At 39.3% G+C, this 14,673-nt stretch overlaps 1 pseudogene across 1 annotated transcript; it reads right to left on the bottom strand.

Moving 5' to 3' along the window:
- Positions 1-946: 946 nt before the first annotated feature.
- LOC144321321 (immunoglobulin heavy variable 3-23 pseudogene) lies at positions 947-11,706 on the bottom strand (annotated as a pseudogene). Its single transcript, XR_013387025.1, has 2 exons — positions 11,593-11,706; positions 947-1,353 (listed from the first exon to the last, which is right to left on the bottom strand). The product of XR_013387025.1 is annotated as an immunoglobulin heavy variable 3-23 pseudogene (transcript).
- Positions 11,707-14,673: the final 2,967 nt, after the last annotated feature.

The following is a 14,673-nucleotide window of genomic DNA, read 5'->3' on the forward strand; positions in this document are numbered from 1 at the left end:
TTTTTATCATTGTTTAGTTGAATTTGTCATCACACCATATTTTTTAGTCTTATCTACCAGCTCCTTGATCTCTAATCGCCCATCTTCTCCTCCTGGCCCACCCATGGGAAATCCAGCAGGAACACTTAAATTCCCTCCATTGATGCAGGTGGGACACTGAATCCACACAAGCCCCTCCTGGAGCAAAACCTTGTCCCCACATTTGACCATTAACACACACCCTGAGCGAGTGTCCTTCCCTAGCTCCATCTAAGCAGTTATGATATGATGAGTGGACTGTCCTGCTCTGAACAGACACGACGGTGAAATTAATCAAGTTTTTATACTCTTGTCTCTCTGTGTGAGTGTTCATGATCCTCAGACTTCATATCAACAGCATATCTTAGTGGGGGAATCGCTTCTTTTTTAGTTGGGGACAGCCAGGCTGTCCTCGACATTGATGCTGTGAGGAGGGTACAAGATAGTGACCCCACCAAGAGTTTTTCTTTTGCTTTAGATAGCTGATGCATTTGTAACCTCATGTCTGCCATGCATTTAATGCTGCTTCTACCAAAAATCTCCTTGACCTTGGTGGTCATGTGATGCACAAAGTGTGCAGGTGCAGCTCCAGTACATAGTTTATATATAGATAGATATAGATGATATAGATATAGATACAGATATAGATAGATAGATGATAGATAGATATAGATATAAATATAGATATAGATATGGAGATATTTGCAATTTATTGGTATTTAGGGAAATAACAACTGTAAGAAACTTTGTCATTTGTACATAATATTTGTTTTCCTATCAAATGCAGCTTCTAGATGAGAGACTGGATAGCTATGCACAGATCATCTGCCTAGATAGCTCCCTGGGGGAAACTGTTCCATGTGGAGGAAGCTCTACACCCTGACAGGAAACCTGCCCAGAACCTACATCTGCACCTGCTCCTAGGCCCTCAAGACTGAAGTGGTGAGTAGTGTAGACCCCCTGGTGGTCCTGATCTCATTCTACAGGGAGGTTTGTGTCTGAGCTCATGCTGAGGTCGCCTCACGGTGTGCTTTCCACAGTAATACACAGCCGTGTCCTGGGCTCTCAGGATGTTCATCTTCAGATACAGTGTGTTCTTGGCGTTGTCTCTGGAGATGGTGAATTGGCCCTTCACAGCGTCTGCATAGTATGTGCTACTTCCATCACTGATAATCCGTGAGACCCACTGCAGCCCCTTCCCTGGAGCCTGGCGGACCCAGCTCATGTGGTAGCTACTGAAGGTGAATCCAGAGGCCACACAGGAGAGTCTCAGGGACCGCCCAGGCTTCACCAGGTCTCCCCCAGACTCCCCCAGCTGCACCTCACCCTGGACACCTGCAGACACAAGACATCCTGGTCAGGAAATTGTCTCACATCCCTGTTTCTCTAATTCACCTCCTGTCATCTAGTCAAAGTCCCTTGTTCTCCATGAATTACCTTTTAAAATTGTGAAAAGGAAAACCCAGCAGAGCACAGATTCCATGGTGAGATGTCTGTGTGCTGTCCAGATCACTGAATGGCTTCACCTGTGGATCCTGCAGCTGGGGCTCCCCTCCCAGCTGCAGGGTTGGGGCTGGGCTGGTTTAATCAGGGAAGGAGCGCCCTATTTGCATGTCCTCTGACTATATCTTCAGCTCTTGAATACAATTTGATGCTAACAATTTAATAGAAAAGATTGCATTACCTTTACAGATCACTGTTGCAGATGTCACTGTCGAAATATGAAGTTCTATTCTGTGCGCAGTGTTATCTTTTCATTTCTGTTTATCTTTTAAAAAGGCTTTCATCAAACTCATTTTTAGTATGGTATTTTATCTCCCATTGCTAATTAATACTAAATTTTTATTTTTGATTCTATTTAAGTTGAATATCTTTGTGAAATATTTTTTTCATCCTTTCACTTTGTTTTCTTGTGTGTATTTTTATTGGAGTTCGAATTGCCAACATATAGCATATCACTCAGTGCTCATCCTATCAAGTGTCCATCACCCAGTCACCCCCACCCCCGCCCAACTCCCCTTCACTACCCCTTTTTCATTGCCCAGACAGGAGTCTTTAATATTTCGTCTCCCTGTCTGATATTTCCCACTCATTTTCCCTCCTTTCCCCTTTATTCCCTTAAACTATCTTTTATTTTCTCCCACAAAATGAGACCATATAACGTTTGTCCTTCTCCCACTGACTTACTGCACTAAGCATAATACCCTCCAGTTCCATCCACATTGAAGCAAATGGTGGGTATACGTCATTTCTAATGGCTGAGTAATATTCAATTGTATACACAGACCACAGCTTCTCTATCCATTGATCTTTCTATGGACACAGAGGCTCCTTCCACAGTTTGGCTATTGTGGACATTGCTGCTATAAACATTGGGGTGCAGGTGTCTCGGCATTTCATTGCATCTGTATCTTTGGGTAAATCCCCAGCAGTGCAATTGCTGGGTTGTAGGGCAGGTCTATTTTTAACTCTTTCAGGAACCTCCACACAGTTTTCCAGAGTGGCTCCACCAGTTCACATTCCCACCAACATTGCAAGAGAGTTCCCCTTTCTTCACATCCTCTACAACATTTTGGTTGCCTGCCTTGTTTATTTTCCCCATTCTCACTGGTGTGAGGTGGTATCTCATTGTGGTTTTGATTTGTATTTCCCTGATAGCCAGTGATGTGAGCATTTTCTCATGTGCTTGTTGGCCACATCTATGTCTTCCTCTGTGAGATTTCTGTTCATGTCTTTTGCCCATTTTATGATTGGATTGTTTGTTTCTTTGGTGTTGAGTTTAAGATGTTCTTTATAGATCTTGGATACTAGCCCTTTATCTGATGTGTCATTTGCAAATATCTTCTCCCATTCTGTACGTTGTCTTTTGGTTTTGTTGACTGTTTCTTTTGCTCTGCAGAACTTTCATATCTTAGGTCACAATAGTTCATGTTTGCTTTTGTCTTCATTTTTTCTTTTTTCTTTTTTTATAAATTTATTTTTTATTGGTGTTCAATTTGCTAACATATAGAATAAAATCCAGTGCTCATCCCATCAAGTGCCCCCCTCAGTGCCTGTCACCCAGTCACCCCCACTCCCGCCCACCTCCCCTTCCACCACCCCTAGTTCTTTTCCCAGATAGGAGTCTTTCTTGTTATGTCTCCCTTTCTGATATTTCCTACTCATTTCTTCTCCATTCGCTTTTATTCCCTTTCACTATTTTTTATATTCCTTAAATGAGTGAGACCATATAATGTTTGTCCTTCTCTGGTTGACTTATTTCACTCAGCTTAATACCCTCCAGTTCTAGCCATGTCAAAGCAAATGGTGGGTATTTGTCATTTCTAATTGCTGAGTAATATTCCATTGTATACATAGACCATATCTTCTTTAACCATTCATCTTTCTATGGACTCTGAGGCACCTTCCACAGGTTGGCTATTGTGGACATTGCTGCTAGAAACATTGGGGTGCAGGTGTCCCAGCATTTCATTGCATCTATATCTTTGGGGTAAATCCCCAGCAGTGCAATTGCTGGGTCGTAGGGCAGATCTATTTTTTATAAATTTATTTTTTATTGGTGTTCAAATTGCCAACATATAGATTAACACCCAGTGCTCATCCCATCAAGTTCTCACCTCAGTGCCCGTCATCCAGTCACCCACACCCCTGCCCACCTCCTCCTCCACCACCCTAGTTCTTTTCCCAGAGTTAGGAGTCTTTTATGTTGTCTCCCTTTCTGATATTTCCCACTCATTTTTTTCTTCTTTCCCCTTTATTACCTTTCACTATTTTTTATATTCCCCAAATGAATGAGACCATATAATGTTTGTCCATCTCCGATTATCTTCATAGAAATACATTGCAATAAGTTGCTGTACTCAGGTCCCAAAGAGTGTTGCCTGTGTTCTCCTCTAGGATTTTGATAGAGTTTGTCTCACATTTAGATCACTCAACTAGTTTGAGTTTATCTTTCTGTGTGTTGTAATACAATGTTCTAGTTTCATTCTTCTGCACATGGGTGTCCCATTTCCAAAGCAGCAACTATTGAAGAGACAGTCCTTTTTCAAGGGGATGGTCTTTCCTGCTTTGTCGAATATTAGTTGACCATGGAGTTGAGCTCCCATTTCTGAGTTGTCCTGTTTCATTGATCTATGTGTCTGTTTTTGTACAGAACTATGTTTTGTACAGATGTATGTGTCTGTTTTAGTACAAGAACATCAAGACAGTGCAATACTCTCTTGATGTTCATAGTTTTGTAGTACAACTTGAAATTGGTATTGTGATGCCACTGGCGCTGGTTATAATTTTCAAAATTGCTCTGGCTATTAAAGGTCTTTTCTGATTCCACACAAATCTTAATATATTTTTTTCCCACTGTCTGAAGAGAGTCCATGGTATTTTGATAGGGATTGCATTAAATGTGTGAATTTCCCTGGGTAGCATTGACATTTTCACAATATTAATTCTTTCAACCCATAAGCAGGGAATATTTTTCCATCTCTTTGTGTCTTCCGCAAATTATTTCAGAAGCGTTCTGCAGTTTTTAGGGTATAGATACTTTACAACCTTGGTTAGGTTTATTCCTAAGTATCTTATAGTTTTGGGTGCAATTGCAAATGGGATTGACTCCTTAATTTCTCTTTTTTCAGTCACGTTGTTAGTGTATAGAAATGCCACTGATTTCTGGGCATTGATTTTGTATCCTGCCACATTGGTGAATTGCTGTATTATTTCTACCAATCTTGGGGTGGAGTCTCTTGGGTTTTCTACCTACATCATCATGTCATCTGCAAAGAGGAAGAGTTTGACTTTTGCTTTCACAATTTTTGAGCCCTCTTTTCTTTTTCTTTCTTTTCTTTTTTTTTTTCTTTGGTTATCTGAATTCTGAGTCCAGGGCTTCTAGGACTATGTTAAATAACAATCTTGAATATTGACACCACTCTCTTTTTTATCTAAGGAGAGAGGCTCTCAGTTTCTCCGCATTGGTATGCTATTTGCTGTGGGACTTCCATAGATGGCTTTTAGGATCCTGAGGAATGCTCACTCTAATCCTACAATGAAGAGTTTCGATCACAAATGGATGCTGTGCTTTCTCAACTTCTTTCTCTGCATGTATTGAGAATATCATGTTTCTTGTTTTTTTCTTTTGTTGATATGATCTATCACATTGATTGTTTCATGAATCTTGAACCATCCTTGCACACGGGAATATTCCCACTTTGTCCTGGTGAATAATGGATGTACTGTTAGATTCCATTTGCTAAAATTTTGGAGATAATTTTTGCATCCATGTTCATCAGGCATATTGGTCTATATTTCTCCTTTGCGGGGGCTTTGTTTTGTTTGGGGACCCTGATAATGTTGGTCTTATAGAGAGAGTTCAGAAGTATTCATTTCCTTGCCATCCTTTCAATCAGATTTAGTAGAAGAGGAAATGTGTTTTCTTTAAATGTTCGGTAGAATTCACCTGGAAAGCCATCTGGCCTTACAATTTCTTTGGAATTTTTGATAACTGTTTCAGTCTCCTCACCAGTTATTGGTTTGTTCAGGTATTCTATTGTTTTCCTCTTTCAGATTTGAGAATTAGTCTCAGGGAACCCCCCCATCCCAGGCTTCACCAGGTCTCCCTCAGACTCCACCAGCTGCACCTCACCCTGGACACCTGCAGACACAAGACACCCTGGTCAGAAAACTGTTCCACATCTCCTGGCTTTCTCACTCACCCCATGCATATTCTCCATGTTTATTCTACATGAATTTCCTTTTAAGATAGCAACAAGGAAAACCCAGCTGAGCACAGACTCCGTGAATTGTCTGTTCTGTCCTGATCCATGAATGGAGTCACCTGGGGATCCTGGGGCTGTGGCTTCTCTCCCAGCTGCATGGTTTGGGCTGGACTGTCTTAATCATTTGATGTAGGGCCCTATTTGTATGTCTTCTGAGTTTTTAGTTTAAGCCTTAGGTTATGATCTTTACAGGTTATAAACTAGGATTGAATAACCTTTGCACACACCTTGTGTAGATGACTTTGTGACAATAAGAAGTGTTCTAACTTCTGAACAAAATTGCCATTAAATTTTCTGTGGATTTTTATAATTCTTTCATCAATATACTGGAGTTTGATATACCTATTTTATTTCCTTGGGAAGTTTATTTTAAAGATTTTTGAAAGGTTTTATTTCATTTTTTTTCATGACAGACATACACAGAGACAGAGAAAGAGAGAGAGGCAGGGACACAGGCATAGGGAGAAGCAGGTTCCACGCAGGGAGCCTGACGTGGGACTCAATCCCGTGTCTCCAGGATCATACCCCAGGCCGAAGGCGGTGAGAAACCGCTAGGCCATCAGGGCTGCCCATGTCCTTGGGAAGTTTAATCCTAAATATTTTATTTCTGCTCCAGTGTAAATGTAGTAATTTTGTTAATTCTTTTTATACATTTGTTGCTATTTTGTTATATTTGAAATATAGCTTTATTTCGTCTGTTGATTTTCATGCTATAGTTTCTCTGAAATCATATATTAGTTCTGCGACTATGCTGTGGAGATGGTAGTGTTTACTACATATGAGATCATGTCATATGTAAAAAAGAAGTTTTCTTCCTCTATGCTAAACTAAATAACTTTTGTTTCATTATTGCAATTTCTATATAAGTCTTCCAGTTATCAGGGCAGGAAGATTTACCTTCTATTTTTCTCAGATATTTGGTCTAATAACTTAGTAGACATAAGGTAGATCTAAGGTAAATGCATTTCATTTTGCATGTTAATGAGCTACCTAGAATAAAACACCCAGACAATGACCAAATTAGACAGCCCTTGTGTGTCTCAGACCACAAAATATTGAGATTGTGGATATTAAGGCCAGGATTTGGTTTTGGGTCAGTGAATTATTGAGGAACTGACAAGGGTAGTTTGCACAGCCATTTGGCCACTACATTCTCTATTCTGGTCCTGAGGATGGTTCACTCCTCCTGGTATAGGGAAGGGAACATTCCCAAGGGAGACTCATTTCCTGCCAACAGGGGAACATAGATGGCTCAGCATATCTGTCTTCTGGCTGTTTCTCATGTACCTTTAGTCCGTAATAACCCAGGTGACCAGCTGGCATATTTGGGGTGTCACAGTTCATTCTCCTTCATGATTCCATGTTGTATACTAATGGTGGGAATGAGCATCCTTGTGTGGCTCCGGACTTCACAGTAAGGCTTCAAATTTTCACTGCTGAATATGGATTTGGGTGTGGACTATTAATAAATTGCCATGATTTCTTGGAGGTAATTTCTTTAAGTTCCTTGATTATTAAGAGTTTTGATAAAAAACCATGTGTTGAATTTTCATTTTTTAAAGATTTTATTTATTTATTTATTCGTGAGAAACAAACACACACACACACACACAGAGAGAGAGAGAGAGAGAGAGAGAGAGATATGTAGAGACTCAGGCAGAGGGAAAGGCAGGCCTCCAGAAAGGACCAGGATACCAGACTCAATCCAGGATCCTCAGATCACTCCCTGAGCTGTAGGCAGATGCTCAACCACTGAGACACCCAGGCATCCCTGTGTTGAAATTTCTTAAATGATCTTAGGTATCAAAGGGAGGATAATATGGATCATTCCTACACTTTGTTGACCTTTGTAGACCATTAATACTTTGTTAATACAGAGGGTGCCTTTTATGATCTGGGTATATTGAAGAATCCCTGCATCCCAGGACTGACTTCCTCTACGTCATTCTGTGTGATCCTTTCCATGAGCTGTTGGATTCCGGATGCCAGGAGTTTTACATATATGTGCATCTCAGAAATTGTCCTTGAATCCCTTCTTGTGAGGTCCTTGCTGTGGGTTTGTTGTCACAGTCATCCTGGCCTCCTTAAATGAATTTGGGCATATCCTATTCTCACTAGATTTTGGAGGAGACTGAGATGTTTGGGCCCTAGTTCTTTTAAAAATATTTGATAAAATTCATAAATAAAGCCATCTAATCATGGACATTTTTTTACTTTGTTTTTTTTTTTTAATTTTTCTTTCTGTTTTTAGAGGCAGAAGTTTTTAGATAATGGATTCGGCCTTCGTATTAGTTCTGTTTTGTTCATTTTTTTTAGTTCTTCATGAAATCCGTTTTAGTGTATTGATCATTTTAGTAATTCTCTAATTTGCCTTGGTTATCAAATTTTTGTTCTATAATCACGTTACAATTTTATTCATGGTTCTATTCATTTATGTTTCCATATTCTTATTAAAATCTCCCGGAATATTTTTATTGTCAAGGTTTCTAATTGTTTTTTTTTTTGTAGTTGTTAAACTAAAAAGTTTAATCAAATTAATCAAAATACCAGTTGTTTTATCCATAATAGAAAAAAAATCCATGTTCATACGGAAATGAAAATCAGATGATAGTGAACACATAATTATGAGGAGCAAAACCAATTCTCAGACATTACAATACCCTCTTTATAAATGTATTTCTGAAGAATATTCATTACATCAGTTTGTGACTGCATAACATCACACATGTAGACAGTGTAGTAGATGATGGAGTCCAGATGTGAACATGTGCATATACACTCAGCAAATCCTCCACAGGATATCTAAGAGCACACAATAGGGTTAGGATAGTCTCTATGACAAATGGTGTTGAGTAGCCACATGCAAAATGAAGACACTTGGTGTTTCTCATACATCACACAGACACAGACAAATTCAAAATGCATTAATGACTTAAGCAGAAGACTTGACCCTATATCTTTGGGGTAAATCCCCAACAGTGCAATATCTGGGTCGTAGGGCAGGTCTATTTTTAACTGTTTGAGGAACCTCCACACAAACATTATATGTTCTCATTCATTTGCGGAATATAAATAATAGTGAAAGGGAATATAAGGGAAGGGAGAAGAAATGTGTGGGAAATATCAGAAAGGGAGACAGAACGTAAAGACTGCTAAATCTGGGAAACGAACTAGGGGTGGTGGAAGGGGAGAAGGGCGGGGGGTGGGAGTGAATGGGTGATGGGCACTGGGGGTTATTCTGTATGTTAGTAAATTGAACACCAATAAAAAATAAATTAAAAAAAAAAGACTTGACCCTAAATCTTTTCAATGGAAACAAATGGGAAGACATCATGACATGGGCTTGGCTATGATTTATTTGATATAGCATCAGAATCGCAAGCAACAAAATCAAAGCAGACAAGTGGGGCTACATCAACATAGAAAGGGTGCAGAACGCATATTAGCAGAGCAAGAAGGAGTGCACTTGAAGGGATGAGCACTTATTATTATACTATTTTTTTGAAAACTGGATTTAAATTTTAAAAATGAGAAAAAATAAGATAAAAACTTAGTAGAACAGAAGTCACCCTAAGACATGGGAATCAGTGTGCTCAACCATATATTGAGGAGATAGTATCCAAAATACAGAAGGGACTTTTACTCCTCAAGAGAAAATTCAATAAACAGAAAATAATTAAAAAACAAATCCTCTGATTAAAAATTGGGGCAAGGGAACTCCTGAGTGGTATAGCAGTTTAGTGTCCGCCTTCAGCTCAGAACAGGATCATAATCCAGGGCTAGATTCCCCTATTGGGGTCCCAGCGAGGAGGCTGCTTCTCACGCTGTCTATGTATCTGTCTCTCTCTGTATGTCTCTCATGGAAGAAAAAAATCTTAGTTTAAAAAATTGGGGTGGTACACCTGGGTGCCTCAGTTGTTGAGTGTCTGCCTTTGGCTCAGGGCATGATATCTGAGTACTGGGGACAAGCCAGCATCTGGCACACTGCACAGAGTCCACTTCTCCTCCCTCTGTCTATGTCTCTGTCTCTGCGTGTTGCTCATGAATAAATAAAGGCATTCTTTAAAAAATTGGCCCAAGAATGATGCCCATGTGGAAACATTCAGTTAACCATCGATTCTTGATTTCTGCTGAGATGATGATGCAAGTTCCTGGGTTCAAGCCCCTGGTCAGGCTTTGTGCTCATTGAAGGATCTTCTTTAGATTTTCTATCTGTTACCCTCAAACTCTTTTGTCACTTTGTCTGAAAATAATAAATAAATAAATAAATAAATAAATAAATAAATAAATAAATTGATTAAATAATGTTGGCGGCATTATAATGGAGGAGTACGGGTCCTCAACAAACCTCGTACCAGCAAGTAACCTAGATAACTTTTTTTAATGGATCCTGGATATTAGCCCTTTATCTGATAGGTCATTTACAAATATCTTCTCCCGTTCTATTGGTTGTCTTTGAGTTTTGTTGACTATTTTGCTGTGCATAGCTTTTAATATTGATGAAGTCCCAATACCTCACAACCAATAGGAAGGAGATACCAATGATTTTAAAAACATATTATGACCACTTATATGCCAATAAATTAGGCAATCCAGAAGAAATGGATGCTTTTCTGGAAAACCACAAATAAGCAAATCTGGAATGAGAAGAAATAGAAAACCCGAACAGGCAAATAACCAAGGAGTAAATTGGAGCAGTCGTCAAAACCTCCCAAGACACAAAAGTCCAGGGCCAGATGGCTTCCCAGGGAAGTCTATCAAACATTTAAAGAAGAAGCCATACCTATTTACTGAAGCTGTTCTGGAAGATAGAAAGGGACAGAATACTTTTAAACTCTTTTTATGAGGCCAGAATCACCTTAAATCCAAAACCAGACAAAGGCTCCACCAAAATGGAGAATTGTAGACCAATAACCCTGATGAACACAGATGCAAAAATTCTCAACAAGACACTGGCCAATAGGACACAACAGAATATTAACAAACTAATTCACCATGACAAAATGGGATTTATACCTGGGATGCAAGGCTGGTTCAACACTTGTAAAGCAAACAATATGATAGATCACATCAACAAGAGAAAAAAACAGGAACCATAGGATCTTCTCAATGGAAACAGAGAAATCATTTGACAAAATACAGCATCCATTCCTGATCAAAACTCTTCAGAGTGTAGGGATAGAGGGAACATTCCTCAGCATCTTAAAAGCCATCTATAAAAAGCCCACAGCAAATATCATTCTCAATGGGGAAACACTGGCAGCCTTTCCCTTAAGATCAGAAACAAGACAAGGATATCCACTCTCATCACTGCTATTCAACATAGTACTAGAAGTCCTAGCCTCAGAAATAAGGCAACAAAAAGAAACAAAAGGCATTCATATTGGCAAACAAGAAGTCAAAACCAAAAAAGAAAAAAAAGTCAAAACCCTTTTTTTTTTCGCAGATGACATGACACTGTGTCTAGAAAACTCAAAAGACTTCACCCCAAGGTTGATTGAACTCCTACAGCAATTTGGCAGTATGGCCGGATACAAAATCCATGCCCAGTAATCACTTCCAATAGTATACACTAGCAATGAGATTTAAGAAAGAAAAGTTAAGGCATCAAAAAAATCTTAAATTGCACCCAAAAGCATAAGATACCCAGGATTAACCCTAACCAAAGAGGTAAAGTTTCTATACCCTAAAAACTATGGAACACTTCTGAAAGAAATCGAGGAAGACACAAAAATATTAATAAATATTCCATGCTCATGGGTTGGAAGAATTACTTTTGTGAAAATGTCAATTCTCTATGAATTACCTTTTAAAATAGCGACAAGGAAAACCCAGCTGAGCACAGACTCCATGGTGGTTTGTCTGTGTTGTGTCCTGATCACTGAATCGGGTCACCTGGGGATCCTGGGGCTGGGGCTCCTCTCCCAGCTGCAGGGTCGTGACTGGCCTGGTTTAATCAGTGGAGAGACGGCCCTATTTGCATGTGCTCTCACTATATAACGATCTCCAGACTTACTTTCTTGTATTTAAAGCCAACAGGAGTGTTGCACTACAATTCTATAGCAGTTTGTGTATATGGCCCTCTGACTATATCAAGTTCTAAGCACAGTTATTTTTGAATTTCTGGGTGCATTTCAAAAAACACATCAGTATAGGTCATTTTCTGGAGATATTTCATCTTGTTAGTAAATTTTAATCCAAATATTTATTTTTGGTGCTAGTGTAAATGGGATTATTTTGTTAATTTTGTACATGTAATTTGTTATTATTTTGCAGGAATGTATCTTCACTTTATTTGCTGCTTTTATATCCTGATTTTTTTTGCTGAGCTCATGAGTTATTTCTTCCAGTTTTTATGTGACGTTTTTACTCATTGACTCTATTAAGACATTGTCATAGGGAAACTAATTATTTTCTTTCCACGTTACCACATTTTCTTTTTTTTTTTAAATGTAGTTTTCTTGCTACGTTTACTGGTAGGTTCTCCAGTCTGGGGCAGAGACATTTTCCTTTTGTCTTCAGAATGCATTATCTTTTTTTTTTTTTTTTTTTTTTTTACGTGCATGTTATGTTTATTGCAGCATTTTTTTAAATAATAAATTTATTTTTATTAGTGTTCAATTGGCCAACATACAGAGTAACACCCAGTGCTCATCCCGTCAAGTGCCCCCCTCACTGCCCATCATACATTCACCCCCACCCCCTGCCATTTTCCCCTTCCACCACCCCTAGTTCATTTCCCAGAGTTAGGAGTCCCCATGTTCTATCTCCATTTCTGATATTTTGTACACATTTCATATCCCTTCCCTTATATTCCCTTTCAGTATTATTTATATTCCCCAAATGAGTGAGAACATACACTGTTTGTCCATCTCCGTTTGACTTATTTCACTCAGCCATAATATGCTCCAATTCCATCTTCATTGAAGCAAATAGTGGTTATTTGTCATTTCTAATGGCTGAGTAATATTCCATTTTATACATAAACCACATCTTCTTTATCCATTCATTTTTTTGATGGTCACCGAGGCTCCTTTCACAGTTTGGCTCTTGTGGACATTGCTACTATAAACATCGGGGTGCAGGTGTCCCGGCGTTTCATTGCATGTGCATCTTTCGGGTAAGTAGTTGATATAAGGTAGACCTAGAGGAGTCAATAAATTTCATTTTGTATGTGGATGACCTACCTAATATAAAGTGACAGTCTACAACTCAAATCAGTACAAGGTGAATCATCATGTCCTCTGCCCATTTCTGATTGTAGTTTTCACTTTCTGGTTGTTTAGTTTGGGATTTATTTTTTGATTTTGGAAGCCAGCCTTAATCTGGAGATAGATTTGCAAATCTCTTCTCCCATTGTTTTTATTCTTTTGGAAGATGTTATTTATTTATTCATCAGAGATGGAGTGAGAGATTCAGAGACCAGCAGAGGGAGAAGTGGGCTCCCCGCACGGAGCCTAATGCTGATCTCAATCCTAGAGCTCTAGGACTCCCTGAGCCAAAGACAGATGCTCAAGCTACACAGGCATCCCTATCTTTTCCAGTAGTCAGGTTGCCTTTTAATTATGTTGTGTTTCCACAGCTGTACTACAGCTCCTTCCTTGATGTAACCCAAAGAGTTCACTTTTACTTTTCTTTCCCTTCCCTTTGGAGATTCGAGTATCAAGAACTTGTTGTGCCTGAAGTCACAAAATCTCCTTGATTTTGATGGTTTCTTGCCTCACATTTAGGTCTTTCATCTACTCTGAGTTTATCTTTGTGTGGAGTGTAAGAATGTGGCCCAGGTTCATTCTATTTGCAGCTGTCCAATGTTCCCAACACCACTTGTTCAAGAGATTGTCCTTTTTCCAGTAGATAGTCTTTTGTACTTTGTCAAGGATAAGTTGCCCATAGAGCTGTGTGTCCATTTGTGGGTCCTTTTTCTATTCCATTGACCATGTGCATGTTTTACTGCCACTATTATACTCTTTTGATGATCACAGCTTTGAAATCTGGAATTGTGAAGGCTTTTGCTCTGTTTTTTTTAAGTTTTTTTTTTACATTTTTTTATGATAGTCACAGAGAGAAAGAGAGAGAGAGAGAGGCAGAGACACAGGCAGAGGGAGAAGCAGGCTCCATGCACTGGGAGCCCGACGTGGGATTCGATCCCGGGTCTCCAGGATCGCGCCATGGGCCAAAGGCAGGGGCCAAACCGCTGCGCCACCCAGGGATCCCCCTTTAAGTTTTTATTTACTTACTCATAAGAGACACAGAGAAACAGAATGGCAGAGACACAGGTAGAGGGAGCAGCAGGGACCATGTAGGGAGCCTGATATCAGACTTGTTCCCTGTCTACAGGATCACGCCCTGGACAAAAGGCAGTGCTAAAATGCTGAACCACCCGGGCTGTCTTGATTTGTTTTTTCTTTGAACATTCTTTTGCTTACTCAGAATCTTTTCTGTTTATTTACAAATTTTAGGCTTGTTCCATTCCCTAGAAAAATGTTGGTGGTGTTTTGATAGGGTTCATATTGAATGCATAGTATGCTGTTGGTGACATAAACATTATATGAATATTTATTTTTCCAATCCGTGAGAATAGACTCTTTTCCATATATTTCTGTCTTCTTTAATGACTTTCAAACATACATTAGAATTTTTAGACTATAGGTCCTTTCCTCTTTGGTTAGGATTATTCCTCATTATCTGAAGTTTCATTTGTATTTTAAATTTTATTTCTTAATTATTTTTTTTTGGAGTTAGCTTTGCCAACATATAGTATAACACCCAGTGCTCATACCATCAAGTGACCCCTCATTGCCCGTCACCCAGTCACACCTACCCCCGCCAACCTCCCTTACAACTACTGCTTCCCAGAGTTCCTTCCCAGAGTTCCTTTCCCAGAGTT

This window comes from Canis aureus, chromosome 9, assembly GCF_053574225.1.
Source record: "Canis aureus isolate CA01 chromosome 9, VMU_Caureus_v.1.0, whole genome shotgun sequence".
NCBI lineage: Eukaryota > Metazoa > Chordata > Mammalia > Carnivora > Canidae > Canis > Canis aureus.